We start from the raw sequence: 18,598 nt of genomic DNA on the forward strand, positions 1-18,598 counted from the left end.
CTGAACTTGACTTGGCCTTAACTACCTTATGATTCTATTTTGATTCACTCTTGGTTAGTCGTGGTCTTGGACTTGTCTTGGACTTGACAATGGCACTCTTGACTTATGTTTTAAAACATGTTTGTGTGTGTGGGTGTGTGAGTTCGTTCTGATCTATTTGTCTTGTTTTAGCGACCCACTGACCTACATCTGAGGTTCTAGATCATCTGTCTGCAGGATTAATGAAACAACAACCAGGACGAACATAGTCACACAAATCAGTGTGTAAGAACAGCAAGTTCTCAGTGTGTGAGAACAACGAAGTTCTCTCCATATCTCTGACTCACACTTTATGCCTATAACTCATTTACCAGAAGTTCCCCACAATGCCACGTCATGAAAGCTGTGGCCACATCCTCTTGCATATTGCTTCCTTTCTCCTTCAACATTTGAGCATGAAACACATTCAATTTAACAAATAACAAATTGGCCAGTCATAATAACAGTGTTCTGTCTATGCTGTGTGACCATGGTGCGATCTGAGGTCGGATTTCTAAAAACCACTCTGCTTCTGGTGGTAATTTCAAAGCTTTCACTTCACGTGGCTGCCTTGTAGTGACAGTGATTTGCTGCTCTTTCTGCGTATTGCAGGCTGGTGTTAGACAGGCCAGTACGGCATAAAATGGTCTGGAACAGTGTGAAATGCTGTCATTATATTGGAGGCGCATATTCACAGAGCATGCTGTGTAGTGGCAGGCGTGACTGTGAACTTGACGGATTTATGCGACCAAAAATGGTAGGCTGGTTGAAAAGTGTGGCCTACGGAAGGGAAGGAGAGAGCAAAGTGTCTGTCTCCTCCTCTCTCTCTCGCTCTCTCTCTCTCTCTCTCTCTTTCTCTCTGTCTATGCTCATCATGCAAGAGTAAGAGAAAACTCCTGCACCATTCACCTTTGCCACAATGTACCTCATTCATGCACCAAACATGAGCTCATTTGCTCATAAAAGGTCTACTAATGCACAGTTTCCATTGGAGCTGAACTAAAGCAAAATCAAGAAAGGATGTGGCTGAGATCAAGCTAGTGATCAGGAGAAAGCTCACTGGAGATGTGCAGGCAGTTCTGATTCCACTGTTATACACAAATAGGGAAGATTAATTATTAATATGAAACATGACCACATGAAGTACTTCCATGCAGGTGCACAGCTAGAGGATATGATCATCATGCAAAGCTTGTGTGTATTGGACAAAGACATTCAGCAATTTAAATGGGAATGCTCTAGTCTCTAGCAAACAAATCTGCATATTGTAGCACTTATGCAAACATGGAGTTTGCCGTCTCTCTGTACATAGTCCATTCAAGAACGTGTACGGGACATGTACTCTCTCTCTCTCTCTCTCTCGCTCTCTTATACTCTTACGTGTCTTCACTAGTTTTTAAGAAACTAAAAGCAAAGGTACTTTTATTGAAGGCAGATGGACAAATGCCGCACTGATGGGAAAAAATAACTCGAGAGAAAATGAGGACACTGAAAACTTGCTTGCAATGTCAGACCTCACTTACTCAAGGTTGTTTTTAGCACATCGTTCCACAGAAGCATATAGACTGTCGGCACTGTTGGGAACTCAACAGCAGTGTAATGAATAATAAAGCAGTGATGAAAGTGATTAACATCAGAAACTTCATAAAGCAGGTTTCTGTCTGAAGGGTTTTATGAAAAATGCATTAAAGTGCATTGAAATGTTTGCTGATGTATATGTGTTGGAAACAGCAATTACGGGTAAACTGTTTCACTTTAGTGGCTTTATTTGTGGATATGTGAAATGGTGCAAAACTGACAATATAAACATTTTCAAGAGGAGAAACACTGCATTTATGCATAAATTTGGACATATCTCCAAAAACGTCACACACTAGTGTAAAAAAATAAAAACCAGGATGGTGTTACAGCTGGACTAAGGAGGAGATGAGAATCTACAGTGGATACAAAAAGTCTACACACCCTGTCAAAATCACAGGTGTTTGTGATGCAAAACAAAAAAGAAACCAAAATAAATCACGTCAGATATTTTTCCACCTTTCATGTGATATAGCAGTCAACAGAATTCAGGTGAAAAAAACAACTAGAAACATTTTAGGAGGAGAAAGAAAAAGAAAAAATGTGCAAAAACTTGACTGCATAAGTGTGCACACCCCTTAACCAATACCTTGCACTCAGTCTTTCTGGGTAAGAGTCTACCAACTTAGCACATCTTGATTTGGCAATTTTATTCCACTCTTCCTTGCAAAAAAATGCTCCAGATCTATCAGGATCTCCTGTGTACAGCCCTCTTCAAGTCATTCCACAGGTTTTTGATGGGATTTAGATCTGGTCTCTGACTGGGCCATTCCAAAATTTGATCTTATCCTTCTGAAGCCATTCCTCTGTTGGCTTTTTTGATTTGTGATTTGAGTCATTATCGTGCTGGAAGTTGAAATTTTTCTTCATCTTCAGCTTTCTAAAAGAAACCTACAGGTTTCGTGCCAAAATACATTGGTATTTGGAGCTATCCATGATTCCCTCTACCTTGACTAGAGCCTGAGTCCCAGCTCAAAAGAAGCAGCCCATAGCGTGATGCTTCCACCACCATGCTTCACAGTGGGTATTTGGTTGATAACTTTGGTTGATAATCTGTCTTCTTTGTGCTCGTCAGACTCTAACACATTTTGTCACATGGTTTGTGGTGATTTGGGCAGGCTTGGATGTTTTTTTTTAATGAGAAAGGGCTTCTGTTTAGCCACCCTATCCCATAGCCCAGACATGTGAAGAATATGAGGGATTGTTTTCAAATGCAGGGAGTGACCAGTGCTTGGCAGATAATCCTGCAGCTCCTTTAATGTTGTCACAGGTCTCTTGTCAGCCTGATAAGTTTTCTTATCAGGAGGGACATCCTGTTCTTGGTAATGTCACTGTGGCAACCAGTTTTCTCCACTTATTGATGATGGCCTTCCTAATGTTTCATGGTACCTCCAATGTTTTGGAAATTCTTTTGTATCCCTCTCCCGATTAATACATTTCAACAATGAGATCCCATACATGCTTTGTAAGCTCTTTGCATAGAATGGCTTTAGCACTCAGATGAAACTAAGAAGTTGTCAAGTAAATCTGATCTTTGGGGTTAATCAGATATGATAATCATAATCAGTATGATAATTAATTTTGAACATGAGATTGAATGTGATTGGTTAATGAGCACAGTCACATGCCTCATTATAAAAGGGTGTGTACACTCGTGCAACCAGGTTGTTGTAAGTTTGTTCCTAAAACATTTCTTGACTTGATCGGACATGATTAATCCTGATTTCATTTTTCTATACATCACAAAAACATCACAAAAATCTGCAATTTTAACAAGTGTGTGTAGTCGTTTTATATCCACTGCAGGTAGCTAGAAAAAATCGTGACATTTCTATTTGATGGGAAACTGTGGCACATTAGAAGGGCAGTCTCTTGTACCTTCATATAATCAATGCCTTTATTTCTGCATCATCATAATTTGGATATTGGTAAGAATGAATTGATAAGAATGAAAAGAATGAATTGAAAAGAATGAAAAGAAACTAATAAAAAATGAGTTTCTCCTTATTAGAAAAGCAAAAAAAAAAAAAGTAATGGAGAACATCCATTTTAAATATATAGTAAATTCTTGGAAACATATCACACTCAACTTATGTGACAGCAATTTTTTTACTATATGTATTTTTTTTTTCAACTATATGATGTCATAACATAAAGTGTTCTCTATCTAAAAAAGTCAATTTAATGGAAACAAGCTGCATGTAACAATTTCACAAATTCCATGTCTTCATTTTATGGCTTGTCTATGGAAACTCAGCTATCAGTAATCAGAAATCAGTACTGTGGTTATGTGTCAGACATCAGTAGTGTATTCACTACACTCACTACAACCAAATACACTTAAAAGCGAAAGTTTTATATGAATGCAACAACTGGCTGCACTTCATACGCCATCAGCCAAACCCTTCAAAATGCCACAGGCACTGAACCAAAATATGCAGGCTGCTTAATAGCATGTCTAACTGAGTGTGCCACTCAAGCCCCCCTTCACACACTCACAGGTTCTCTATAATCAAACACAGGATCAGACCAGAAACACATGCAACACGCGTAACTCTCTCTGATTCCAGAGCTGTTAGTGGTAGCCACGACAGACATTGCAAATTAACTGACACTTAATTGCTGCTCACAGTTACTTCATTAGCCAACAAAGGAGAGACTTTATCACTAGTGGAATCTATTAAAGCAATTATGCTATCAGCAGGAGCGAGGGTGTGAGTGGTTGAGATAGAAAGAAGAAGAGGGAGGAGGAAAGAGAGCAGAATACACAAATCCAGCTGTTTGAACTGCAGGAGATAAAATATATACTACTCATGCACACGTACATGCATACACACACCCACAGCCAAATACACATCCTCAGCAGGCCTTATTCTTGTTTCGGCATTGTCTTTAAACATTTCTATCACATTTTTTTGCTCTCATGTTCGCACCCTCCGTCTGTGAGTCCTGACACGTGCTCTTGTTCTCTCTCTCTCTCTCTCCTTCTCTTTCTCTCTGTAGTGCTGTAGTGTCAGCGCGAGGCCATTAGAGTGGAACAGCAGTAGCTAAACTGCATAAATGAATACCCAGCACTTAATTAGCCTAGCACTGACAAGCCCTGACACTGCTAAGCAACACACACACACACACAGGCACACACTAGTCTGCAAGATTGGCCATATGGTCTAAGGCCCCACCATCACCTCCTAGCACACTGAATGTTAAATATCCTGTCACCTGGACACAGCTGGCCAAAAGTGTAGACACACACACACACACACACACACACACACACAAAAGGACACATACTGACAACAAAGAGGGCAGGTAAACACATACATCTCTCTCTCTCTCTCTCTCTCTCTCTCTCTCTAGCACACACACACGCACACACACACACACATGCACACACACAGAGTGACTCAACAGTACATATGTTAGTGCCAAGGGGAACAGGTGGGGACTGGAGTAATGAACATGTTGGTATTGTATATGCTTGGTGGCTGTTTCACCTGCTATACAGGAAAACACAGTTTTTAATACACACTCTCTCTCCAACTCCCTCTCTCTCTCTCTCTCTCTCTCTCTCTATATATATATATATATATATATATGTATATATATGTATATATGTATATATGTATATGTATCTTTAAGAGATACCTTCACTGACTTGTGTATTACTGTAGCTAGATAATTCAATGTATACACTTATCTTAACCTTGAGGAATTATTATTTTCCAAATAAAAACTGCATTTTGGGGAAAAAAAAAACTTCCACAACCTCAAAAATCAAATGTTTCTATCAAGGCGTAAAGATAGGCAGGTAGAATGAAGTGGAAAGAAAAGAAAAGCGCATATGTACACGAGAAGCACCAAGATAGTGACCCACTTCTATGGCTTTTCCCACAATGCCTTTCTGAGAAATGGCACATCATGTTGGCTGCTTGGCATGGCCGAAGTTCTGGAGAGGGTCAGAGCCTAATATTGACAAAGCCTGTTGTCTTCACTGTCAGCTCATTCATCAAGGAAAGGGTGGAAAAAATCAATTATATCCTCTCACAATGACCAGCCCACACTCATGTCTCTCACTTTACTTGTCTCAATCATTCCCTGTCCTTCTGTATGAGATGAGTTAGACATCACGACCTGAGAGATGAAGGCAGGGTGCAAAGAGGAAAACACAGGGATGATACAGTTGATGAAGTCCAGCAGAAGCTGCCAAAACAACTGCTGAAGATGAATTATGCAGTTCTATATACAATATATATATAATATATACAGAAGATCAGAGTCTAATTGCATTTTCTTTCATATTCCAATTCGAAACTATTTTACCATAAAGTTAAAGCATCCTGCCGACTAACAACAGGAAGAGAAAAGTTTCCAATATTAGAAGCATCATTGTTCATTTCCACCTGTACAATCATGCCAATCTCTTTGGCCAGGAGACAAGGTTAGCTGAGGTGTGATAAACATGACTATTTGACCAATGTTGAAAAGAAAACAATAGCAGCAACATAAAAGAAACAATTGTTCAATCTTTATTAATGTCTTGGTGCAGGGCAATGCTGGCAAAGCCAACTTCCTGTCATTCATACACCTTCCGCCCACTCCCTGTCACCCTTCCATTGCTAGCTATTACTGCGTCTCTCTCAAGGCCTTGGACATCAAGCACGCAACTTAAAAGAACAAATAAGTCTCGAGGCGGCAGCGTTTGATGTAAGACATTCCATTTTTACTGGGAATTGAGTCCAGAAAGCTGGTTATTACCAACCTGTTGTCTAATCAAACTTTCCTCTCGTTCTTTCAGAAGGATGTAACACAAAAACAGCCACTCTCAAATCCATGTCTTTTGTTTCTCACTTAAAAACCAACAGCTGTCGCTTGCATTTCATACTCACAGGGACATCTGGCCCAACTTTCTTGAACTAGAAAAGAGATTACAACATTTATATAATGCGCAGAAAGAGCCTAGATGATGGGGATTATTGTAATCCTGAGAGCAGCGTGCTGCGGGAATTTGGAGGAGAAAAGCACCACCTTGTTCAAAGTGTTTTTAGTGTTCCTTTACGTCAATCAGAGAGACAGACAGCTAGAGGTCCAGGCAACAAGGTCCAGGCAACAAACTCAAGAAGATGATAAGAAATAAGAAAACATGAGCAGATGGTCTCTGTTTCTGGATACCAGAGACATTTCAGAGAAGCTTTCTCTTAAGACAAAAGACTGCAACCATCCAAGCAAAGGGTGTTAAAACAGAAAACAGCATTTAGAAACAGACCAAAATATGATATGCATACACATCATACATAGACTTCATATGTGTATTGAATGTAAATCATGCTGTGTCTATGCCTACACCTAACCTTAACTTCAGGATTCGAAAGGAAATCTTTAGAACCTTTTCATTTTACAAATAAAAGCTGCTTTCTGTGGAGAAAAAAAATCATTTACCTGAAAAAGGTCAATATTGTCATGTATTTCTATCTTCACTTGAACATTTGGTCTCCATGCACACACGCACACACACACACACACACACACACACACACACACACACACACACACACACACACACTTCTTGGGGAATAGTGAAATATACAGCCACATGGACAAGAGTCATATTCAGACAGCCAGCCATCATTTTCCAGCTCATTTACACTGGTTATTGTACAGTTGAACCACAGCTACATGAGTAATTATGGTAATTAGGGCAGTTAGGCAGCTGTACACACATGCCCACATCTGCTTCCAGCTTCTGATGACTTCTGTTAGCTTAACTACAGCTATGATAGTTGAATGCATACATTGCTTCATGCTATATCATACAGCACTGTTCCAGTAAAAGGGTATGAGGCTAGAAAGTGCAGCCACACACAACACAACACAAAACAACACAACATAGCAAAGATAAAACGTGGATAGTAGTGTAACACAATGTGTGCAGTGTATGTGGGTGTGGCATCACTCGTCTCTCTGTATTAACTAAACTCTTACCCTCACTCTCTGGATTACTAGCAATACCCTGCTGGCTGAAGCTATGCAGGTTTAATGATGGTGTGTTGCTCAGTCAGTTGGCTCTGATGTGTGTGGGAGTGTGTGTGTGTAGGTAGACACACACACACACAGACAGAGGCAGATGATAAAAAGAGTCTGCAAGGCTTAATCACTTCTCCACGTCCACCAGTCATCAGGACAGGGGACTTGTGATGGATCAGCTTTGTGTGTGTGTGTGTGTGTGTGTGTGTGTGTGTGTGCGAGTGCCTGTTTATGTGGAGGCTTGATGGATCAGTTCAGTAACAAAGTGTAGCAATGACACTGCAGTCTGCATTAGCGCTTGAATCCATCAGAGACACAGAGGCTTAAATCTGTGTGTGAAAGCGATTCTTTCATTTCAGAGATTTAAGCATTTACAAACTGTATTTAAAATGTACAATCACGTTTGCTTCATATAAAGCTCCCCAGGACCTCTAGCGTGGTGCTGCATATCATTGAATAATCAATTAGACCACAGTTTCCTTTCACATGTCTGACCTCTACAGCTTAGTGCGATTAAGCTACTAATACCCGTGTGTGATTGAGTGTGCATCATTGCATATATGCACCTGCATTTCCAGGCTTGGCTTACACATTGCCTCATGAATAAACTGCCTCACCTACAGACAATCTTTTCACTGCTTATGAGAAAGTTGTTTACAGCTGCTTTCTTGCCTTTGCCGACAGCCATTAGATGTGGGCACAACCTGCCCTGCCGGCAGCATCTCTACAGCCAGCGTAACTAGGCAACAGCGTGAACACACACTGAGGGACAAGAGATCCAGCCCCGAGTTACCACTGACACACCCGTGTGTGTAATTAGAGAGATTTAATGAAATTAATGTTTGTAAATGTTTTGCAGTCTGGTTTGAATTGAATTGAATTAAAGGAATAGGCCAGTGTTTTTAACCTAATCTCTATACATTTCTTCAGTATGTGAGATTCCCACAGGCAATAATTGAAAACATGTTTCCCTGTACTGAATCATTACACAAACATTTAATCCTCCCTTGTAATGTAGAGTGTCCCATAAGTCGCGATATATAGGGGAAATTAACACTTTTTAGCAAAATATCTTCCAGACTTCGTTTATGTTATATTTTATTCTTAAAGATAGCCTTTAAGAATGCCTTTGACAAAAGAAGAACGTATTGAAATTATTCTCGTGGTTGGATCGGGAAGCTGTCGCAAGGTCGCGATGGACTTTGACAGGAAACATGGCAAGCGCATCACACACAACACTGCTGCCAAACTTATTAACAAATTCGAAAAGACTGGAAGTGTTGCAGACCAATTGAGAAGTGGACGTCGACGTACATCCACTGACGAAGGCACAACCAACATGGTGCTCTCATACATAGTCCCCTGTGTGTGGAGACTTTTGGGACACTCTGTAGAAGCCTACGGGCAGTTGATGGGGCAGGCAATAAATATTTATGTGAAACACACACTTTAAATGTTTTCATGAATTCTTAAGTCAAACATATTTAAATTAAGGTATCATCATTCATCCTTACATAAAAGGGAAGAATTTTGGGTCTGAGTGCAGCATTACTTTTACTGTATTGCTCTAGTGTTGGAAGGTTGGTTAAACTACCTGGTAATACATTCTCTGCAATAAGTCTGTGCGACATCCTAAGCGTTCAACAATACTAGCTTTACATTTGTGTTGTATAGGTGGATATTTGAAATCATTTTAACAGAATTAAACATCTGATCTTAGATTCTGTGCACCATGCGCCATTTGCCATGACTGGCGAAAAGGTCAAGCTCAATAAGGAAGAGACCATTCAGATCATTGAGTGTCTGCACAAAGTGCTCCACCTCTTCCTGCTCAGGATGCTGAAGAAAGAAGTCGAGGCTCAGCTGCCTGAGAGGGTTGAGTAAGTGAGCTTTGTGAGTTTTGTCGAAACCAGTGGCCTTCAACCTTTATGAGCACAAGATCACTTTGGAAGTCAAAATTTGAACCAAGCTCTACCATGTTATATGTTGCCAAGAGAAACAAAAAGGCCAAGAGTTTTTGTTGTTGTTGTTGTTCCTCATTTGGCTGCTCCCGTTAGGGGTCGCCACAGCGGATCATCGGTCCGCCTATTTGATTTGGCACAGTTTTTACACCGGATACCCTTCCTTACGCAACCCTCCCCAATTTTATCTGGGCTTGGGACCGGCACTGAGAGCGCACTGTTGCACGCAACCCCAGTGGCCGGGGTCAGTTCCCTGGCCAGGAATCAAACCCGGGCCGCAGCGTTGAGAGCGCTGTGGCCTAACCACTAGTCCTCCAGCGACCTAAAAAGGCCACCAAGAGTAATGGCATTTTACTTTACTAGTAAAAGGCAAAGCAAAGAAACATGTTAATACTGTTTCAGCATTTTTGTTTGAATAACAAAATTTAAATACTCTGATATTTGAAAATCTAACTGATGAACAGGTAAAAGTGAATTGAGCATTGTTAATGTTGATACAACTTAATACACCATGCACAATTACACAATTACAGCAGCACACTGTTAATTGTTGTTTTTATGGCTTCTTGTTTGATTTTAAAGTTCTCACTTCTTTAAAAACTTGACAGTCATCGCTTCTTTAAAAACTCATCGTCAGTGAAGGGGCTTCTTGTGCTTGGTCAGGAGATAGCTAACACTGAATGAAGCCTCGGTAGCAGCTTTAGCTCTCTTGGTGGGTTTTGTGAAAAGTGATTGCTGGGCTTTTAAAACCACTTTTAACTCTTGAATTCTTTTCTCTGCTATTTTGCTCTTGGGTGGGAATGAATGCTTGAATTTTGCATGGTTAGTGCTGTGAAGGTGCTCCTAATTACCCGTTTTTCATCAACACTAAAGTCTGGTGACAAAGCAAGCAGATAGTCTTTTCTCTCACCGTTGTAAAAGCAAATTCTTTTTCCCATTCTGCATGGAAATGATATATTTTCGCCTTCTTTCGTTGCTTGGCCATGGTTTCCTGAACAGAGTTCGCTCATTAACAGTGCACGTGTGGAGTTAATGCTAGCTTGCTACGTAGCTTTAGAGCAAGTCGAGGTGATGCAGCCGGAAACAGTTATCTGCAAAAGGTAACCTAATTTCACAACTATAATTGGCCCGAAATTATGTTATTCTTGGGATACTCCCTGCCCATACAGTTACACACCACCTATTAAATATGTATTATATTTAATATCTAGCCAACCAGCAAATATTTTAGCATTGCATGTTTTTTTTAAATTTTAAAATGCATTGTGATCATTGACAGTACATGGACAGTTGCAATCTACTAAAAATCGCCTCAACAATCGACCAGTAGATCACGATCAACAGGTTGATGACCACTGATTTAAACTGATCTTCTGTCCTTTCCTCAGCACAGGGAATTGTATTAAATTTGAATTCTAGTCCATGGTATTTGCATACACACTACAACAGCAGTAGATGAAGATTAGGCTGGAAAAACACCGGAGTGTTCCTCTAAAGAAAAAAAGGAACAGGAAAAGAGGTGATAAAGCTCCTGTTAAAGTATGAAGGGAATCGGCTTACCTGATGGAGAAGGACAGCAGTCTGTCTGCAGCCTGTGCGCAGCCTCGTGGCACTTTATGCAGCTCTGCTAATCTCTACCAGAAAAGAACAGCAATGAGACTGAATTAACACAACATGTATGTATAGTACATACAATAATGCTGCTTACTGACCCCTAAACAACAACATAGACATTACTTTTGGTATTATTGACACAAAACTGTGTACACATATCCAGGCACACATAAGCACACAGCTGCATCTAATCTCTTCATATGAATGTCAGCAGAGTTGCTGATGTAAAGCTCTGCACATACATTAGGAATGCAACATACATCACTGAGTGACCTTCGCCCAGAGCACCAATCAAACCTCACCAACATAAAATGAGTGTGTGTGTGTGTGTGTGTGTGTGTGTCATTTTCCCTCAAATTTGCTCAAGTATCTTTCCACACAGAATAGATCAGAGAGGACTCATCAAAGAGCTTCCTATTAGGATAAATCAGACAGGACAGGCTGAGAAAAGGCACTGCGTGCACACACAAGTAACACACATTTTTCTCAAACTCTCAGATGGCAGACAGAACAGGGAGCGAGCGTCTCCTCTCTGTAGCTGAAGTAGGTCTTAGTTAAATATGCATGAAGAAGGTGACAAGGTCCACTTACTTCAATCTGATTCACAGAGTCTCTTTCCCTCAGCAAGGTGACATAAAGTTCTGCACATATAATTAATGAACTCAATGAATATGTATTGCAGAGCTCTGCTGGGCAGGTGAAGGGTATTTCACTATAGATAACACACATTTCCATTTTTCTGAGCACTGGATAAAGGGTGGATTAAAGCACTCACACGTGGCACTTAAACCTGCCCACAGTGCTGGAGTGAGTAAGAGTGAGGGAGTTTTTTTTTTTTTTTTTTTTTTTTTTCCTGTAGCACATCTGTTCACCATGTCTGTCTCACCTTCGTCCTGTAAAGTCCTTGAAAATGGCAGTCACGTTTTATGATGAGGTTTCTTGTTAAGGGATTTTACAATTAATGGGAGATGCAGTATGTTATAAAAAGGGGTATCGAGGGCATAGTTTTTATGAGTAAGAGTCACAACACTTGCGTCCGCAGACCCATAGACCACCATCACATAACCACAAGCCACTATCAATTACACATAAACACATCCACATGCACACTGACACCCCGCCACACACTCGCTTACAGCACTTACACACTGCAAAAAAAACAAAACAAAACAAAACAAAAAAAAAAAAAAAGCTGGATGCCAGGTAGCATTTCTTTGCAGGAGTGCACTGTATTTTTTTTTTTAAATATGAATGCAAAACTATTTTTACAGGAGTACATATTGGTAACAGTATATTAGCATAAGAATCACAGCCACAAATTCAAATGGATTTGTAGAGGCAGCGGATGCAAGTGCAGATTTTATTTATATAATGTGCAAAACAAGTAACCAAGAAACATCGAAAACAAGAACCATAAACCAGAACAGGAGATACGAGGCAAAACATGCAGACTAAGAATGAGACTATGGTACAAACGGCAACAAACAAACACAGCAACACACATTTGACAACCAGATGCTGAAACACAGGCACTTATATAATGGTGCTAATCAGGGTGACACAAGACACAGGTACGAGTGATTGAAAACATGTGATGTGCTGGGGCTGATGGGACATGTAGTTCGTCCCCTTTTTGGTGCTATCATAACATGCTGTTGTTTTAACTCATTTTTTTAATCTATATGGAATTTGTTAACTGCTCACTCTCCAACCCTAAAGTAACTAGTAAAGCGAGTGCTTTATTAAAGACAGATGCACTTGGAGATTAAACCTATTAACTCTATAAGTACAGACAGTGCTAGTATAAACTGTAAACATAAAAATGTGGTGTATTACAGGTGCCTAACGTAGTGATAAAGATTGGTCTTTTCTGATTTGATTACATTTAAATAACCAATAAAGTCAAGATATGCAAAAAAATAAATAAATAAATAAAGTTATTTCTAAACCAATGCACATTCAATACTCTTAAACAACATTAACAATGCTCAATTCACTTTTACCTGTTCATCAGTTAGATTTTCAAATATCAGAGTATTTAAATTTTGTTATTCAAACAAAAATGCTGAAATTTGAACAAAATAATCTAATAAAAATGTGTATATTAAAGCAATAATTTCATGTCAGAAACCTTTCAAAGGAGCTAGTTGACTTTGCTAGCTAAGCATTAGAATGTACTACAATGTTGTCAGTATTGTCATTAGTTGACCTGTTGGCTGTTGTCCTTGATTACGGTTTACGTGCAGGATGTAATGGGAGTCTCATTATCAATAAAACCATCCGGTTTTCAATAGAAAATGGGTTATAATTTGTATTTATGATTTATATTTTAGCAGCTACGGCAAACAACAAAAGGACTAGACCAGGCTAAGCAAATTGTATAACTTACATTTACGGCATTTGGCAGATGTCTTTATCCAGAGCGACTTACAATTATCTCATTTATACAACTGAGCAGTTGAGGGTTAAGGGCCTTGCTCAAGGGCCCAGCAGTGGCAGCTTGGTGGTGCTGGGATTTGAACTCTCAACCTTCCAATCAGAAGTCCAACGTCTTAACCACTGAGCTTCCCACTTAACTTAAGCAATCAGCGTCAAAACCAGAATAGCAGGCAATCAAAGACAAAGGCTGTAACGATGAACCAGAAGCGAGATACTTCGCAATGAACAGAGGTTTGAGGTGTGTAAATGTAGTGAACTGGTGATTTGAAACAGATGTGTACTGTATGTGTGATTAAAAGTACAGTTACAGTAAAGTTAATGATACTGTATCTTTTATTGTCATTTTACAATGTAGACACAGCAGTGTAACTGAGGCTATGAAGTAAAGTATGAAGTATTATCTGTCAGTACTCTGTAAGGATTTTTCCAGAATACCACGCAGGTTACTGTAGAATTGTAAAACACATTTAAAGTATCCTCCCTGGCTTAAACACAGTACTTTATTGCAGAAAAAACCATCAGAAATTCTTCATAAATTCTTTATATTCCTTTACAGAATTTCTGACATTGATTATGTTGATCAGTGCAGCACTGAAACAGTGAGTGAAAAAGACTTTTATAGCAGTGATGATCCTACACAGAGCACAAGACTCTTATAGCGTTCACATCCCACTGCACAAATCTCTCTTTTCACTTAGCTTTTAATTATTGCTCTGAGATCAGCTCATTTTACCCCCTAGCTGTAATCTTACCCAGTGCAGGAGAAAACAAAACCCTGATGTGGCATTGCCTCAGCATTACCTGAGAACAGCATGTATTACATTGAGCAACAGTAATTACCTGCTCAGCAACCTGAATCAACAGCAAAAACAATGACCACAGGAGGAGTCCGGACATGCAGCTACGGTATCAATGAATCCCTCCCAGCCACGCCTTTCAGTTCCTGCTCTCCTAACACACCCGCTGTGTCACATTTCCTGCATCACTGTCTGACCAGGGGCATGCATAATGTAGCAGGTAAGAGCACCACAGCCCAGACAACAAGAACAAATACAACGCATTGGATGTTTTGAATCATCATTGCTACTCACATCCTCTTCATCATTTTGGATTTCAGGAATAATATTTGTTGTGATGCGTCCAAGCTAACTACAGCAGTTTATACACGCTGCATATTGACTGATTAAGTAATGCATTCTTTCACTTAATAAAAAGGCATATTGAACATTTGGAGGTTTTTTTCTCCAGATGCCTGACATTGTTGAAAGTTTTGATAAGTCTTTAATTGAAGGGTATCTATTTTGGGCCTTCAAAGCACATTCGTAAGCATTGCATGGTTCTTTTATAAAGCAATGCAGGATGAGGATGAGTGTGTGTGGTGACGAGACTGATGTAGTATCAGTGTGTGAGGTGACAAGACTGATCTCTGTATATGAAGGGGAAAGGAACCTTCAATTATCATAATGTCTATATGTTTGCTAGATGATTGCTTCTGTAAATTAATAAAGTTATTCATTTCTTTTTAGTAAGACATCACACATCTATGAAATATCCCTTCTATTCTTTTAGCTGACATAGTCTTATACATGCTGACATAGTCTTATACATGCTGACATAGTGTTATACATGCTGACATAGTGTTATACATGCTGAAATAGTGTTATACATGCCAAACTGATTATCATTTTAGATTGAGGATGTGAAAAGCATACATTCTGCTGATATAACCCCCCCAAATTAGGGGTTGCAGTCCCACATGGGGTCACTTCATTTACAATTGCAGTTATGAGAAAAACTCACAATCTCCTCTTTTGTTGTACTTATTTACTTTACAAATTAGGAATATCGTGCAGACTATGAAATGGATTTTTGTGTGCTACTGTTTCTAAAGGTCACTGGGACAAACCACATTTAACAATTAAGAGCATATTTACTATTTTAGTCCTTTATAGCTGCACTAGTGTAGCCATGACAACACTGACTCTGGTTCAGTGGCACAACAAAATTCAAGAAACAATTGTGCCAAAACAGAACATTTATTGGTAACACTTTACAATAACAGTACACGAATAATCATGCACTAATACCTGAATTAATACTTACTTAAATATGAACTAATGATGAGTTAAGGCATGTACTAATCACAAACTAATGAAGAGCTAACCTTAACCTTATGAGTCTTCATGCGTGAATAACGACCACCTTAAGTACATGTTAGTACATATTTCTTAGTTAATGTATTAATTAACACGTAAGGATAAACTAAATCAAACATGCAGTATAAGAAAGAATTTGAATTAAACATGCAGAATTTCAAGTTGTTGATATAATTTGCCATATGCAGCTGCATACACAAACATCACTGGATGGAGCTGGATTACTTTCATAATTTACATTGATCCTCCTTATGTAACGTAGAAAAATGCACTAATAATAAACACCAATAATTTCATTTCAACCCATTTTCAACCCCGGGCACTGCACCTTTGCCCACAAGGGTGAAATTTATATAGTACCATTTATTCATTTAGCAGACTCTATTATCTATTAACATTTAAAACCAGTGTTCTATAAGATTATTTTCCCGTGTTTTTGTCTGAGAATGATGGGTGCTACACAAGACAGGACTCATATACAAGTGCTCATTATCCCACAGTGTGATTCAGGGGCACTTGATCTTTCGTGGTGTGCTGTGCAGTGGCTGATGGGTATTGTAGTTCTGTGACTTTGGCACTACCCTGACAAGTCCTATTTGTAAATCTTTAATTAAAAAAAAAAATAACGTATGGTGGTCAAGGCTTGGCGTCGCAGACAATGTATTGTGTCCTTCTGGGGTCATTGCCCAAAAAGATTTGGAAACCATGCTCTAAAATGTAATTACTGTCTTTAAAGGTAAACTCTGTTCGCATTTCCAGATGAAAGATGCATTTTAAAGGTAAAAACAATAAAGGTTCCATATAGTTTCGTACCCTTTTTATTCAGAGTGTTATTGCTGTAACATTAGCATTAACGCACACTGCATTGTTGCTTGTGGTAGCAATGTGAGCATAGTCAAAGATTTTGGAGCTCAATAAATATCATTTGGTTGTTCTACAGGTCACTTTGTGCTTCGGTTCAGTTTTTCTATAACCACACAAATTTATTATTTCTGACTATTGATCAAAGCTGTCAAGGTTAAACAGAGAATGTGATCAAAATGAGTCTATCTATCACTACGCCACTGAATTAACTGCTACTCTGCTCACTTTAATGCACAATGAACTCCAAGCGCGATTAACTAAACTTCGCCAAAATACATTTTTATTGTTGATATGGAGAGTCTAAAAAGGGGCACATGTTGAGCAGCTCTTATTTATTGTGACTACTGAGAACACTTGGCTAATCGCTTTCAATGAGCCATGAAAAATTACATTCAAAAACGTTACCACATGTTTTCTTGTCAGTCCAATTAGCATCACTGTGGCCCGTTGCTGACCTCGTTCTTCTTTGTGGAATCCTGGGATACTTATCATCTTATAGCTAAGGGCCTATTTTCAATTTTGTAACCTAGAGAAGCTTTGTTTGCATGAAAACTGACATGAAAACTGTATGACTCAGACATAGTAAACCTGCTGAACGGAAAAATCCATTTAAATCCAGTGCAGCAACAATGGCTGGGTAAAGCCATGCAGGAATGAAATGCTTATTACAAATTCCAGTGTGCACCATTCAACGTTAGCTGCAATGCACCATCAATATATCTGTGAGTACAATAGAATCTGAACAGTTATAATAAAGAAAACTGAATGGAGAATACAACGAGTCTGAGATCTCCCTGTGGATTTGAAGTTGCTATGTAATGCTACTGTGGAGGTTTTGCTCTGGAGGATTTCTCGTGATTTCCCCTTGTTCACAGTTGTTAGCCCATAGCCAGAGACCTTCCTGGTCCACTAATGATGTCTCTGGTGTCTGTCCAGGACTTTTATCTGTTGTGCTCCCAGAAAGAGCACCTTCACTCCAGCCTGCTGTTCCTAACACTGTTCCTTTAAAAAATCCTCCTGCACCCAAGATAGGTCCCACAAGAACAAGGCACTCACACAAACAAGCCTAGCACTCCAGAGGAACATCACTCATGGGAACAAGATTATTACAGCCTTTCCCTGTGCATGCTTCTTATACCAAAGCCACCATTATTTGATATGTCCTATCATAAAAATAATCTACAGTAGTTACTCTAGGTTAATGTTGTTTCCATCTGAAAATTATGCAGAGCAGTGTTTGAATGCATATTACCCAATGTCTGTGTTACCACTGAATATAAAACAGAAGTGAGGAATTAGCTGAAACACCAAACTAATACATGTTTGTTTATTTCGTTTAGTCAGTGATGCTGAGACACAGCAAGTAAGAGATGTGCCAGCTTCAGGCAAAAGTAAGAATGTGATTTGAACTGAAACTCATTAGACTACAGATTAGTGTGTGTGTGTGTGTGTGTGTGTGTGAGAGAGAGAGAGCGAGAGCGAGAGAAAGAAAGAGAAAGAGAGAAAGAGGTGTTTATTTATTTTTACAGACCATAAGCAGTAATGTCAAAGGATCTGCCCAGAATGTCAATTAAAAAACACTTCTCTTTCTCATGCCTCACACGCACACACACACACACACACACACACACACACACACGCACCATTTCTCTTCTATTTTCTCTTCTCTCTCTACATTGAGTGTACACGCTCAGTATAATGCAATGTCATGTTAAATTTTGCATTAAATGAACCTAAAAAATGAATAAGTAAATAAAAGTAAATTCAAGCGAGCAAACATTAAGGATGCTGACAGAAAATTAATGATATCCCCAGTCTTTTCTTCTCTTCTCATTTTTTTTTTAGACGTGATTGGTGTGTGAATGACATCCACAGTACTTGATTTTTAAAAGATGCAGGGGCAAAGCTGCCTCATGACATCGGCCTCAATGTGCAGGAAGAAAAGAT

General features: G+C 39.2%; 1 protein-coding gene across 4 annotated transcripts in view; it reads right to left on the reverse strand.

The window, feature by feature from the left end:
- sulf2b (sulfatase 2b) overlaps positions 1 to 18,598 on the reverse strand; it is a 133,043-nt gene that overhangs the window by 88,084 nt on the left and 26,361 nt on the right. For all 4 annotated transcript variants that reach the window (XM_026920634.3, XM_026920633.3, XM_053241028.1 and 1 more), the window contains one exon: positions 11,139 to 11,210. The gene's annotated coding sequence lies outside the window, so the exon portion shown is untranslated. The remainder of the gene's footprint in view (positions 1 to 11,138; positions 11,211 to 18,598) is intronic.

Source organism: Pangasianodon hypophthalmus, chromosome 16 (genome assembly GCF_027358585.1).
Source record: "Pangasianodon hypophthalmus isolate fPanHyp1 chromosome 16, fPanHyp1.pri, whole genome shotgun sequence".
In the NCBI taxonomy this organism is placed as follows: Eukaryota; Metazoa; Chordata; class Actinopteri; order Siluriformes; family Pangasiidae; genus Pangasianodon; species Pangasianodon hypophthalmus.